The following is a 13,740-nucleotide window of genomic DNA, read 5'->3' on the forward strand; positions in this document are numbered from 1 at the left end:
TGTTAATGAAAAATAAACAAAAAATACATTTATAATACATGAATTTCCCCTGTTCACCTTTATATTTGCATAATGAATCACTTTCATAATAACAAAAATCTCCAAATTGACCGTGCCGACCACTGACATCAATTTAAAAAATTGTAGTCCAATTACAATCCCTTCAACAATCCAACAAACATCCACTGGTTTCTAGCCTTGTGCCTATTGCTGCGACAGGCTCCAGGCATACAGAGGGGAGCAAGTCAAAAGAGATTGCTGACTTCAAGAGGCTTACAGTCAAGTGTAGCCAAATCAGGGGCAGGGAGGGCAGAGAAGTTGGTAATTTGCAGAGAAAAGACCTAGAGAGAAAAGAGCTGATATAGCAAGAAATGAATCAAGCAAGGGAAAAAGAGTAGCCTGCACATTGGGAGAACTGGGTTCAAGTCCACACTCTTCTTTTTAATTGAGTGAGCCTGAGCGAGCCACTTTGATGCTATGAGCCTTGATATACCCACCTGCAGAATGGGACCAAAGTTCCAGGTCTGTTGTGAGGGCATAGCAACATGATGAATTAGAGGTCTGTCAGGGTCTTGTGCCAGCAGGAGACTCTGGGGTGTTTGGAACAGAGGCCCCAGCCTCTTCCTCTCCCATCCACTTCTTGCTCTCAGACTCCTCCAGCCGCTGAGCCAGGCTTCCTTCACCAGCCTGAGTTGTGAACACCTCATAAACTTCCCAGGTCTCAATTTCCCTGTCTGGGCAGGACTGGACACACAGCATATACTCTCTGAGGACGACCTTGGGTGGGGTTCTGCCTCCCGGGCCCATGAGCTGGGTTTTGGGGTGGCAGCGGGAACTAAGCTTGCCTTGTCCTCATCAGGTCATCAGATGGGGGAGACGATAGGCCAGCCTGTGGCAGGGCCAAGGGCGTCTGCGCACAAAGCTGGGAGCCTCGATCTCCACCCTCAGCAGCTGATCTTCAAGGGCCCCAGCACGGAGGCTGGAGCTGCGCCTCTGCAGACAGACCACCCGGGTTGAACTCAGGCTCCGCTACTTGCTAGCTGTGTGACCTTGGGCAGGTCACCTCATCTCTTTGAGCTGCAGCCTTCTACCAGCAAAGTAGGAATAATAATAACACTGACTTCATCAGTCCATTGTGGGGATTAAATGAGATAATGCATGACAGTGCCCGCCCATGGAAGGAGTCAACAAAACTCACTTATTACCATTGACCTATGAGTCAATGGTAATGAGCAAAGGCTCTGGCCTCGAAACCCAAGTTCTAGGCCGAGCTTTGCCACTGACTTGCTGTGTGACCTTGGGGGAGCCCATTTCCTTCTCTGGCCTCAGTTTCCCTATTTCCAAAATGTGGCAGGCATCGCTATCACCCCCAGCACAATCACTTTCATAGCTACTATTCTTAAGCACCCCTACATGGCAAGGGTTTAAGATATATCCTCCCACTTAAGCCACCTTGTGAGGCAGACATAGTTGCCCCCATTTTACAGATGAGGAAATTGAGGTTTGGGGAGGGAAAGTGCTGTGCCCAAGGTCACATGGCTATGACATGTTGAAACTAGGCTAAGAGGGACTGTTCTTCCCTGTGCTGGGGGGACTATGCAGCGATCTGGGGCCTCTTGGGACCCCAGGCCAATGCTCTGAAACACGAGGGCTGTACCTGCTTGGGAAAGGACTGGAATGGCAGAGAAAGAGAGGATGGTTTTATCTTCCCGATCGTGCCCAGATACTGCCGTTCCCAGCCCTCCGGGCAGCCAGTGCATTGATCATCTTGCAGGAAATGACAGTCTTTATGACAGCATAGTGTCTCCAGAAACGAAAGGGCTGAAATGATGCCCATTAGCCAGTGCGCCCTGGCCCTGGAGGTGTCGGGCACGGGGGGTGGAGGGGGCGGGCATGGCGCAGGTTTCCAGCTCACCTACCATTTCCCCTTTTCAGAGGGTAGGCGGCTGTGGGAAAAGCCAGGCTTAGACCCCAGGTCCCTCCCTATTGGCGTATGGCCTTGGGATGTGCCTCCCCCCAGCCTGGAGCTTTGGTTTCTCCTGCCAGCCTGTCCCTGCAGGGCCGATATTATTGATGAGGAAGCCCTTGGCAAATGGCTGTGCTGGTCCTGGGAAAACCTCTCCTGGCCTGCAGGTCAGGCAGACCTGGGTTCCTTTCCAGTTCTTTCTCTGACTCTATGTGACCTTGGGCAAGTTGCTTAACCTCTCTGAACCTCAGTTTCTTCATGTGTGGAATGGGGGTAGAAAAACCCTCCTCATGAGGTCATTGTAAGGACTGAGAGAACAAGGGGGTGTGCCCCACATGGGGCCTCCTCCTGGACCTTTCAGGAAGTGGTTGCTGGCCGGCCCTGGGCTCTTCTCACATCCCAGAGCTGGAAGGGCCTTACAAGAAAGCAAGTTCCCACCCACTCCTAGGAGTCTCCCCTGCACCCAACCTGCCCTGGCCTCCCGGCTTCCCTGCTGTTCGTCAATAGACCGAGGTCGTTCCCCCCCACAGCCTTGCTCGCTCCTGGTCCCGCTGTGTGGAAAGTCCTTGCACCGAGCGCCCCCTGACCTGGCTCCTGCACAACCTTCTCTGCCCAGTGGGCCCCCAACCACGTATCTAAAACTGCACCTCCACCCCGTCACTTGGTACCCCTTTGCTTTGCTTTGTCTCCTTCACAGAATGAACTGTCACCCGAAATGGTGTGAGGAGTGTGCTTACTTTTGCCTGTTTACGCCCGCTTCCCCTCAGTGCAACGCTAGCTCCGTGAAGTCTGTCTTCATCAGAGCCTGGTACACGTGGCCTTCAGTGAGCACTTGTGGTTGAATGAGCGAACAAACAAGTGAATGAATGGACGATTTCACACAACTCCCTTCGTTCGACCCCACGTGCGTGGCAGTACTGGTACTTTGGTGCTTTCTGAGTCAAGGACACTTCCCATGTCTTCTGTGTACTGCATCTGGGCACAGAGATGAAGACTGGTTCAGACACGACCCCTCCCTTCAGGAACTCACATCTGGGGGGACGAGCCAGCTGTTAGGCACACAGTGCTCAAAGGGACTGTATCAGCTATGTCAGTCAGGGTTGGCGGGAACCAGCAGATAGCCCACTGCATTCAGGAGTCTGAAGTGTGTTTAATAAAGGGGCTGTTTACAGATGTGCGGGTGGGTGCAGAGAAACCACAGGGGAGTGTGCAGAACCTGGGGCTAGTTAACCGTGGGGTCCTTGCTGTCCTCTGGCTTGAAAGGTGAGGAGAGGAGACTTGTGCTTGGAGGGACACAGCCAGCCAGGGGACCCCTGGCTCCTCCTGCCCTCTAGTCTTCCGGGGGGGTGGGGGGCTCCTCACTGGCTGAACCCAGAGGGATGGGCACAGAGCAGGGTGGAGAAGAGTGACAGTGGATCTGGAGACTAGCACAGAAATAAGCAAAGTACTTTCCTCTCAAAGCCTTTTGGGAACAAGACAGGGTTAAACTTGTGCTAGAGGAGCCCAGAGAGACTCATGGCGCCAGGAAGCTCAACAGACGGAGGAGGAGGAATGGCATCCAGGCACAGGGGACTGCATGTGCTAACACAGAGGCATGAAGGAGCACATCATGACTGGGAGGCAGGAAGGGTGCGGCGGGCAGGGGCTGGGAGGGATGCTGGGGGGCGAAGCTGGAAAGGCAAGCTGGGAAGTTATTATTTAGGGCACCTGGATGACACCAGCAGCTTCTCTCGGAACAATGATGGAAGCAGCCCCTGTGTCCTTGGCTTCAGAATGAAACCCACTGGTTTCATCAATGATGCTCTTAGCTGTCATTGATGTCTTCTCCTGGGACACAGCCCACCACGTAGAAGGGCTCTTAATCTGTTGGCACCACGCAGGTTGTTGGGGGGTAAACCAGCTTAGCACCGTGAGCTGAACCTTAGCTTCATGGCTGTCTCTGCCGCTTCCTGGCCAAGTAACCTTGCTTTGTCCATCCACCAGTTCTCTGGGCCCCCTTCAAGAGGCACTTCCCCAGCACCCACCACAAGCCAGGACCTGGGCCAAGGCTCTGGTGTCCAGAGAGGAATGAGGCACAGGTGGTGTCAGGAGTTGGACTTGGGAGTAGGATTCCCATCTTAGCTCTGCCACTAGCTTCCATAACCTCTCCAAATCCCAATTTCCTCATCTGTGAATTGGGAATCATAGTAGAAGCATTTTTTGGAGTTTACTCTATTCCAGGCATTTTTCTAGATTTTTTTTTGCATTTACTTTCTCCTTTAATTCTCTAAACAGTCATTATTATTATTATTTCCTCAAAGAAACAGTGGAGGGAGGATTGAAACCCAGGCTCTAGGTCTGTCTGCAGAGCCCAGACCTTACAGCAGAGAAGGTGAGGAGAGTCAATGAGAAAAACAGATAACACCTGTAACTCACGCTTGTAGCTGTAACAAAATACATTTTAGATATTAATACTGAGCGTTTCGTGCCTGGCGTTCTTCTAAGAATCTAAGCACTTTCCATAAATTAGTGCCTTTGATCCTTGTAATAATGCTATGAGGCATGAGTACTGTTATGAGGCCCATTCCCCAGATGAGGAAACTGAGGCACTGAGGAGTTGAGTAACTTGCTTGAGGTCACAGCTTGTAGCTCTCATTAGGTGAAGGCTAATACTGACAGCAGGAATTGTTCTAGGCACGTCACATGGATCAACTTGTTTAGACCTCACAGGAGAGGAGCTTGGACAGAGAGGGTGGGTGTCTTACCCACAGTCGTATCACTAGTTAGTGGTGCTGCCAGGCCTCAGATCAGGAGTTCTGATTTCAGAGTCCAGCAAGACTAACACTATGGGGCACAGTGCCTAGTGCAGAGCACGTACTCGGTAAGTATTGACCAGTCCCAGCCTGAAGTTACAAAACAACTTGGGGCTCCTGAGGTCCCAGAGAGGCCCTGACGAACTGCTGCCCCATCATGGCTGCCTTGTCAAAGGCTGCTCCCGGTGGAGCCTTCCAGGAGCCCTTGGCTACCCTGGCCTGCTGTTCTGTCCCTGCAGGCCCCGGAACACACAGCGCCCGAAGCCAGGCCCAGCTGTCCTGGACACTGAGCCTCAGGGCCTCCCAGGGCCACTCTACATTCCCCTCCAAAGTCAACGACGCCCCAGCTGGCCTCCCTCCTGGAAAATCAGTGGGCTCACTGCCCTCTGCTGGCTTCCTCCAGGCCCACCCAGGCTCTGAGAAGACCGCTCCGGCGATCTCAGCACCCTGGCTCCACCTGGGCCTGGACCCCACGGCTACACTGAACATCCCTGGCTACAGCTCTGGGGGCTGCACTGCAAAGAGCCTGGATGCCATATCTTTCAGAGTTGCTGCAGAAATGGAGATATAGTAGCAGTTGCTCCTGCTTACTGAGCCCCCCAGGGACATGGGCGCTTCAACCACCCTATTCTTCATGACTATCCCGTGTTACAGATTAGAAAGCTGAGGCTAGCCAGGCTGAGGAGCTTACCAAAGACCACCTGCCTGGTAAGTGGTGGAGGGGGAACTTGAGCCCAGCTCCTTCTGGGGGATCTTTCCACAAAACCAGAACCATATGGATTCTCCCAGATGGTCCTCCTGCTGTTTGTACCGAGAGGACAATTCAGGGGTATTTATTCATGCCTTTGGGTGCCTGGCCCTGAACTTGCGGCTGCTGGGGAGACAGGGCGATGTGAGTGGTGTGGGTAACCTGCTCCTAAACCAACAGTGACACAAAGCAGGTGAGCGCTGGGGCCAGAAGAGGAGCCCCAACACTGCCTGGAAGCAGGGAGGGTCCCCTGAAGGCAGTGATGCCTGGGCAGGGTCCTGGGGGATGAGGAGGCGTTAAACAGCTGAAAGGGGAGAAAGGGCATTTCAGGCAGGGCACGGCTGTAGATCAGAGATCTGGGAGCCTCGAGGGAACCCCAAGTTCACCAGGTGGGACAGCACAGAGTGGGAGCGGAGAATGGAGGTGACAAGCCCAGAAAGGCAGGTGGGGACAAAGCCTGGCTGTTGAAATTCTTCCCACACAGCGAGGCCAAGGCCTGGGGGATCTTGGGGGGGCCACGTCAGCTCTTGGTCCCCATTTGGTGCTGTCAGACCCCATGGAGTATAAAGGGCTCCGCAAATCATGAAGCCTGTGCACTGGCTTTATAGTCGAAGCCCAGAGAGAAAGCAATTGGCCTAAGGTTACCCTGAGGAGCCAGAATCACACCCAGGTCGCCTGACTCCAAGGGACACTCTATCCCCGCAGCGCAGTCTCATGGCCCTTCTCCATCCTGGGGGGTGAGTTTCCACCTGATCACCGTGGGGGCGATCAGGGCCCCCAGCCCCTGGCATTCCCCTGGCAACTCTGTTGACCAGGCCCCACCCATATCACCTGGGTGAGGGAGTTTCCCTGTCTTTGAAATCAAACACAAACAAACCCCAAACAGAATCTGCCCCACACCTGAGCTGCAGGTAGTCGCAGCCCAAGCCTGTGGGGTGTACACACCTTCTGGCTCACACCCAGGAGAGGGAAGGAAGCTGTCTGAATAAAAACTCCCCTGGATGGGTGCCCAGCATTTAACAGTTTGCAAAGTGCTTTCTCCAAATATTCTGTCTTTTTGATCCTCACACCTGTCCTGAGAATGAGGTGTTGCCCATTTTTTAAAAAATTTCATTTATTTATTTATGTATTTATTTTTGGCTGCATTGGGTCTTTGTTGCTGCGCACGGACTTTCTCTAGTTGCAGCAAGCGGGGGCTACTCTTCGTTGTGGTGTGCAGGCTTCTCATTGCGGTGGCTTCTCTAGTTGCGGAGCACGGGCTCCAGGCGTGCGGGCTTCAGTAGTTGTGGCTCGTGGGCTCTAGAGCGCAGGCTCAGTAGTTGTGGCGCACGGGCTTAGTTGCTCTGCAGCATGTGGGATCTTCCCGGACCAGGGCTCGAACCCGTGTCCCCTGCATTGGCAGGCGGATTCTTAACCTCTGCGCCACCAGGGAAGTCCCAAGGTGTTGCCCATTTTGCAGAGGGGGAACCTGAGGCCTGAGAGGTGAAGTGATGTGCTCAAGGTCACACTGAGAGTTGATGACAGATCTAAGGTTAGAAACAAGCAGCCGCAGGAGGCTGCATCTGCTGCCCACACATCGACCAGATGGCTCGTCCCTGATGAGGGTGGTGGGCAAAGCCAGGAGGCATTTGGTCTGAGTGGGACAGAGGAGGTGCCACTGAGGCCGAGTCCTTCAAAGATGCACAGCAGTCAGCAGGCAGAATGGGGGGAAGGGATTTCTGAGCAGAGGGAACAGAGTGAGCAAAGGCCTGGAGGTAGGAAAGCAGGTGGACAGTTCCAGAACAGGGAGTATTCCAAGGGGGCTGGTGCACAGGGGGTGTGGGGATGTGGGAGGTGCTCTCCCTCCATCCCAGGGGCCCCCTTCTCCCTTCCTTTGTCTCCAGTTGCCTCTCTCAACATCTGCTTTGCTGTCACTGTCAGTGTTCAGATCTGTCTCCCCCGTCATTCTGGAAGGTCCTGGAGATCAAGGACCCTGTCCAGTTCATCTCTGTGCCCTCAGCCTCCAGCACAGGGCTGGCCTGGCATAGAGATGGAGTCAGCGAATGAATAAAAATGAATAAATGAATGAGTCCACAGTGCTGGGGCTGCGTATGAAATAGCAGCTAACAGCTTTTTGAACACCAACTGTGTGCCACCAGGTGCTTGGCTAAAAACTGCTTTTTACATGTATCCTCTCTTTAATCCCTTGAGGCCTGTGCGAGCATTTAAATTGTATTATCCTAATAATCTCCATTTTACAAATGAGGAACCAGAGGCACAGAGAGGTGAAGTAACTTGGACAAAGGCACAAAGCCCAGAAGTATCTCTGGACTTCAAACCCAAGCCACAGGCTCATCGGAGAAATTTTGCACACGCTCTCAGGCATGCGGAGAGATGTCCTCCTGCACACGTATGTGCACACACACACACACATACACAGATATGGATGCATACAACATGGACGCCCAGGCCACAGCCCCATGCTCAGGTGGGCTCTGAGTCTCTCACCCACTTCTCCTTGGGTTGCAGCTCCCTGTCCTTAGGCAACTCTAGTTCTGGCAGGGTTGTGGAAATGCTCTCTTTACAGTCGTCCCCGTCCGCACAAACCCCAACACAAAATGCTGGTTCCCTATCATGAAGGAAGCAAAGATTTCCCATCTGCCTCTGGTGTGCCAGGCCGTGTGCCGGACTCCTTGCTAACAGTGTCACCCCTGGAGAGCACGCCCAAGGTCGCCCAGAGTCAGAGGTGGAAAGGGAGCTCCGATTTAGGTGGATGGGACCCTCCAGAGCAATGTGTCCCCCACTGCCCAAGTTTCTCACCAGGACCCCCAAGCCCCGTTAAGGTCTGTAGAGGGCAATCCAGTCTCAGGGAACAGAGGAGGGACCAGAGAGGGGAAGGCCTTGCCTGAGGTCACACAGCCAGTGGAGGGAGCTAGAACAAGGGCTGGCGGTGGGGGACAGGTCTCAAGAGCACGTGTCCATCCAGAGCTGAAATTGAGGCTGGCTGGGGGCTTGTCTGGAGGTTTGGGGAAACACTGCCTGGACACTGGCTCTCTTTGCCAGCTCCGTTTCAAACCTGAAAGGGACCCTGGAAGGGAGGGGCCCGCTGGGTGTCGGGTGTGCAGACCAGGCCTGCAGTGCTGAGCAGCAGGTGACTTTGTGTGCCTGAGTCCCTGTGCTGCCCTTCCCACGTGCGGCTGGACGGGATTCCCCTCGCGTGTGGCTGGGTCACAGGTGCGAGAGGCTGCATGTTGCTGCGTGTGCAGGTGTGTTTGGAAATATATGTGTGTGTCTAACATTACCCCCACTGCACTCTCATGTGTGCCCGACCTGCTTCGCTCTATGAAACTCCATCTCCTCCAGCGTTTCATTTGATCCCCACCAAAGGGCTGTGAGGGGGTCGTGGAGAAAGGGAGGTTGAGAAGGAAGCGAGGGGAGGGGCACTTGACTGCAGGAGACAGCTACATGTGTTCACGTACAGGGGTGTTCCCGTGTGTGTGTGCGTGCATCACTAGACGGGACCGGAAGTGGTGATCCCTCAGATGCCTCCTGGCTCTGCCGAGCATGTTCCCGCAGGGCTGTCGGGTTTGGGGTATTTGGGGAGCCTGTGTGGGCAGGAGAGTGTGGTGTACATGCCTGGTGAGAGAGAAGAGAGAACCCCTGTGTGCACTGTGGGTGCATTGGGGTGTCTTCCTCCACCAGACGTTTCCTAAGGGCCCGAGGCCTGGAGAGAATGGGGGAGCCAGCCCAGAGGGTGGGCGGGAGGCCCCTCTGCCCACCCGGCAGAGTCCTGGGCTGGCGTTGGGCACAGCGCCACCTTGTGGAGCCGCAAGGAGGGATCCGTGGCATCACCAGGAAACTGATGGCCTCCCTGGGGAGGACGAATGGTGATAGGGAAGCGTGGCCTGGGGGACCAGGAAGGCCAAACCACCCCTGGAGCCAGACCCAGCCACTACATCCGGGTTGTGCCAGTTTCCCTGAAGGAAAAAGGTTTGAAATGCCTCCTAGAGGGTTTTCTCCAACATCCCAAACAGCCCTGAGTCCTCCTGGCATCCTTCTCCTTCCCCTGACTCTTAAATCCTATTACACTGACCAAATCCTTGAAACTGGGATATGTGAAAGCTGACCAATTGTGCTGGCTTGCCTTGGTTTGCCAGGACTGAGGGGCTCCCCGGGATGTGGAACTTTCAGTTCTAGAATGAGGGAAGTCCTGGGCAAACTGGACTTGCTAGTCTCCTAGATGAGTGTGTCAAAGGGGAAACAGCCAGTGTAGTGGAGACAACTTCCCAGGAGCTTAGCTAAGTCTGAAGGGTGAGAGGAGGCCTCTGCCCTCACCCAGTAGGGTCTTGGACAATCTTGTTTTTCCTGGGGGTTTTGGTACCATCTTTGTGGTATTTGGTGACTCCCAGCCTGTGTCTCCATCCAGACCTCTCTCCTGGGTTCAGTCCCCTCATGAGCTGCTTTAGATGACAGTTCCAGGCTGCCCCACAGGCAAAGCCACCCCGTAAGCCTCAAATGGAATCATTACGTTCCCCGAGCCTCTTCTTCCTCCTGTGCTCCTATCTCAGTGAGTCACCCGACAGATACCTGGGCTCATCTTTGATCCCTCCCCTTCCCTCACTTCCCACATCCGGCTTGTCAATTCCATGTCCCCGTGTCTCCAGTTTGCTCCTGTCTCTCTCATCCCCAATGCCACTACACTGCCATCATTAGCCTCCCCTGCCTCCAGCTATTGCCTGGGGTTCATCTAGACCATGGGCAGACCATGGAGTCTGGACACAGCATGAGGATGAGTAAAAATGTTAGCTTGGACTTGGTTCCAAGTTCTGGGTCCTGAGAATTCTTGCCATGCCAGCCTGAGGACACTCCTTACCTACCCTGCACTGGAAGGGCTGTGAGGGTCCCATTTCCGTCCTTTAGGGCCTCTGTCTGGGCAGGCTGATCCTGGCTGCAGGACCCTCTACTCTATCCCCACATTGCAGTGGAGATCTTCCTGCTGAGGCCCCGCCATGGCTCCCCACTGTCCTCAGGATGAAGGTGGAGCTCCTCAACCTTGCCCACAAGGCCCTGATGACCAGCTCGCATCACTCTCAGAGTGATGCTTACATCCATTGCTCTACCTGTACCTGCTATGCTGCTGATTTTCTTTTCTTTTTTAAATTTAATTTAATTTATTTTTTTATACAGCAGGTTCTTATTAGTCATCAATTTAATACACATCAGTGTATACATGTAAATCCCAATCGCCCAATTCAGCACACCACCCCCTGCCACTTTCCCCCCTTGGTGTCCATACATTTGTTCTCTACATCTGTGCTTCAGTTTCTGCCCTGCAAACTGGTTCATCTGTACTATTTCTCTAGGTTCTACATATATGCATTAATATACGGTATTTGTTTTTCTCTTTCTGACTTACTTCACTCTGTAGGACAGTCTCTAGATCCATCCACGTCTCTACAAATGACCCAATTTCGTTCCTTTTTATGGCTGAGTAGTATTCCATTGTATATATATACCACAACTTCTTTATCCATTCATGTGTCGATGGGCATTTAGATAGCTTCCATGTCCTGGCTATTGTAAATAGTGCTGCAATGAACATTGGGGTGCATGTGTCTTTTTGAATTATGGTTTTCTCTGGGTATATGCTCAGTAGTGAGATTGCTGGGTCATATGGTAGTTCTATTTTTAGTTTTTTAAGGAACCTCCATACTGTTCTCCATAGTGGCTGCATCAATTTACATTCCCACCAACAGTGCAAGAGGGTTCCCTTTTCTCCACACCCTCTCCAGCATTTGTTGTTTGTAGATTTTCTGATGATGCCCATTCTAACTGGTGTGAGGTGATACCTCATTGTAGTTTTGATTTGCATTTCTCTAATAATTAGTGATGTTGAGCAGCTTTTCACGTGCCTCTTGGCAATCTGTATGTCTTCTTTGGAAAAATGTTTATTTAGGTCTTCTGCCCATTTTTTGATTGGGTTGTTTGTGTATTTAATATTGAACTGCATGAGCTGTTTATATATTTTAGAGATTAATCCTTTGTCCTTTGATTCATTTGCAAATATTTTCTCCCATTCTGAGGGTTGTCTTTTCGTCTTGTTTGTAGTTTCCTTTGCTGTGCAAAAGCTTTTAAGTTTCATTAGGTCCCATTTGTTTATTTTTGTTTTTATTTCCATTACTCTAGGAGGTGGATCAAAAAAGATCTTGCTGTGATTTATGTCAAAGAGTGTTCTGCCCATGTTTTCCTCTAAGAGTTTTATAGTGTCCGGTCTTACATTTAGGTCTCTAATCCATTTTGAGGTTATTTTTGTGTATGGTGTTAGGGAGTGTTCTAATTTCATTCTTTTACATGTAGCTGGCCAGTTTTCCCAGCACCATTTATTGAAGAGACTGTCTTTTCTCCATTGTATATCCTTGCCTCCTTTGTCATAGATTAGTTGACCATAGGTGCATGGGTTTGCTGCTGATTTTCTAACTGCGTTCTGTAGAGAAAGAGGATATGTGTGTAATGGTGTGTGTGTGTGTGAGAATGGTGTGTGTGTTGGTGGTATTTATGTATGTGATAGTTGTGATGATGGTGTGGTGGTTGGGACGATGGTGTGTGTAGTGGCTGGGACGATGGTGTGTGTGGTGGGGGTAAAGAATAGGGATTTCAGACCCCTCAAGTCTACCTCAACCAGAGCTGATCCACTTGCATCTGTTTTAATGTATTGGTTTCTCACATGACTTCATTTGTAAGGAGACCTTTGCAGCTCTGAAAGCCTTATGAAGAATCGCTGCCCTAAGATGACTTGCTGTTCTCTGCTCCTCCATGCCAAGCGGGTTCCCATCTCTGTGCTTTACCCACGCTCTTCGAAGACCTCCATCTCTGTCTGTAGAAATGCTGCCCTCTCAAACGCCCCTACCTCCAAGAAGCTTTCGGGGCTCAGTGGCAGGGACGGGATTGCTCCCTCCTCTGTACACCCTGCTTGGCTCCACCTCCTGTATTCTTGTCTTACTCACATGCCTAGCCTGAGAGCTTACCGCCTCAGTAGTCTCCACGCTAATATTCCTTCTTCTCTGCTGACTCCTGCACAGAGATGAACAAAACTTCATCAGGGTTTTCCTTCAGCACAAAGCCTGGGGGGCAGGGGGAGATAGGCACATAAATGGATGGTACTGTGACATGAGTATCGTATGATGAAGGGGAGCCCAGAGGCCCTGGACCAGGGACCGGTGGAGCAAAAAAAGTCTTCCTAGAGAAAATAATCCCCAAGCATAATTTAAAGGATGGCATGTGAGCCTGAAGAAATGGGGAAAAGTGTCCCAGGCAGAAGGAATAGCATGTGCAGGGCACCTAGAGCATTAGAGAAAATGGTTGGCTGGTGTGACAAACTATAACTAGAATGTGGGTAAAGAATGTGTGTGGCAAGAAGCAGAACAGGAGGCCTGAGAAGTGGGTAGGGAGCCGGGTCATAGAGGGCCTTGGCTGCCAAGCTGTGGAGCTGGAACGTAATCTTCAGAACAATGGGGCCTTTGCGAGGAACTGAAAAGATACTGACAAGGTCAGATTTACTTAAAGAATTTTTTTAAAAAAGAATTTTTTTATTGTGGTAAAATACATATAACATAAAATTTACCATCTTAGTCTTTTTTTTTTTTTTTTTTGCGGTACGCGGACCTCCCACTGTTGTGGCCTCTCGCGTTGCGGAGCACAGGCTCCGGACTCGCAGGCTTAGCGTCCATAGCTCACGGGCCCAGCCGCTCCGCGGCATGTGGGATCTTCCCGGACCGGGGCACGAACCCGTGTCCGCTGCATCGGCAGGCGGACTCTCAACCACTGCGCCACCAGGGAAGCCCCATCTTAGCCATTTTTAAGTGTGCAGTTCACGGCATGAAATACGTTCACATTGTTGTGCAGCCATCACCACCATCCATCCCCATAACTCTTTTCATCTTGGAAATCTGAAACTCTGAACCCATTAAACAAGATCTCTCCATTCTCCCCGCCACCCGCCCCCCAGCCCCTGGCAACCACCATTCTGCTTTCTGTCTCTATGGGTTTGACCACTCTGAGCACCTCATATAGGTGGAATCACAGTATTTGTCTTTTTGTGACTGGCTTATTTTGCTTAGTATAATGTCCTCAAGTTTAATCCATGTTGTAGCATATTGCAGAATTTCCTTCTTTTTGTAAGGCTGAATACTGTACGTATGTACCACATGTTGTTTATCTGTTCATCCTTCTATGGACATGTGGGTCGCTTCTACCTT

This window comes from Lagenorhynchus albirostris, chromosome 2 (genome assembly GCF_949774975.1).
Source record: "Lagenorhynchus albirostris chromosome 2, mLagAlb1.1, whole genome shotgun sequence".
Lineage (NCBI taxonomy): Eukaryota > Metazoa > Chordata > Mammalia > Artiodactyla > Delphinidae > Lagenorhynchus > Lagenorhynchus albirostris.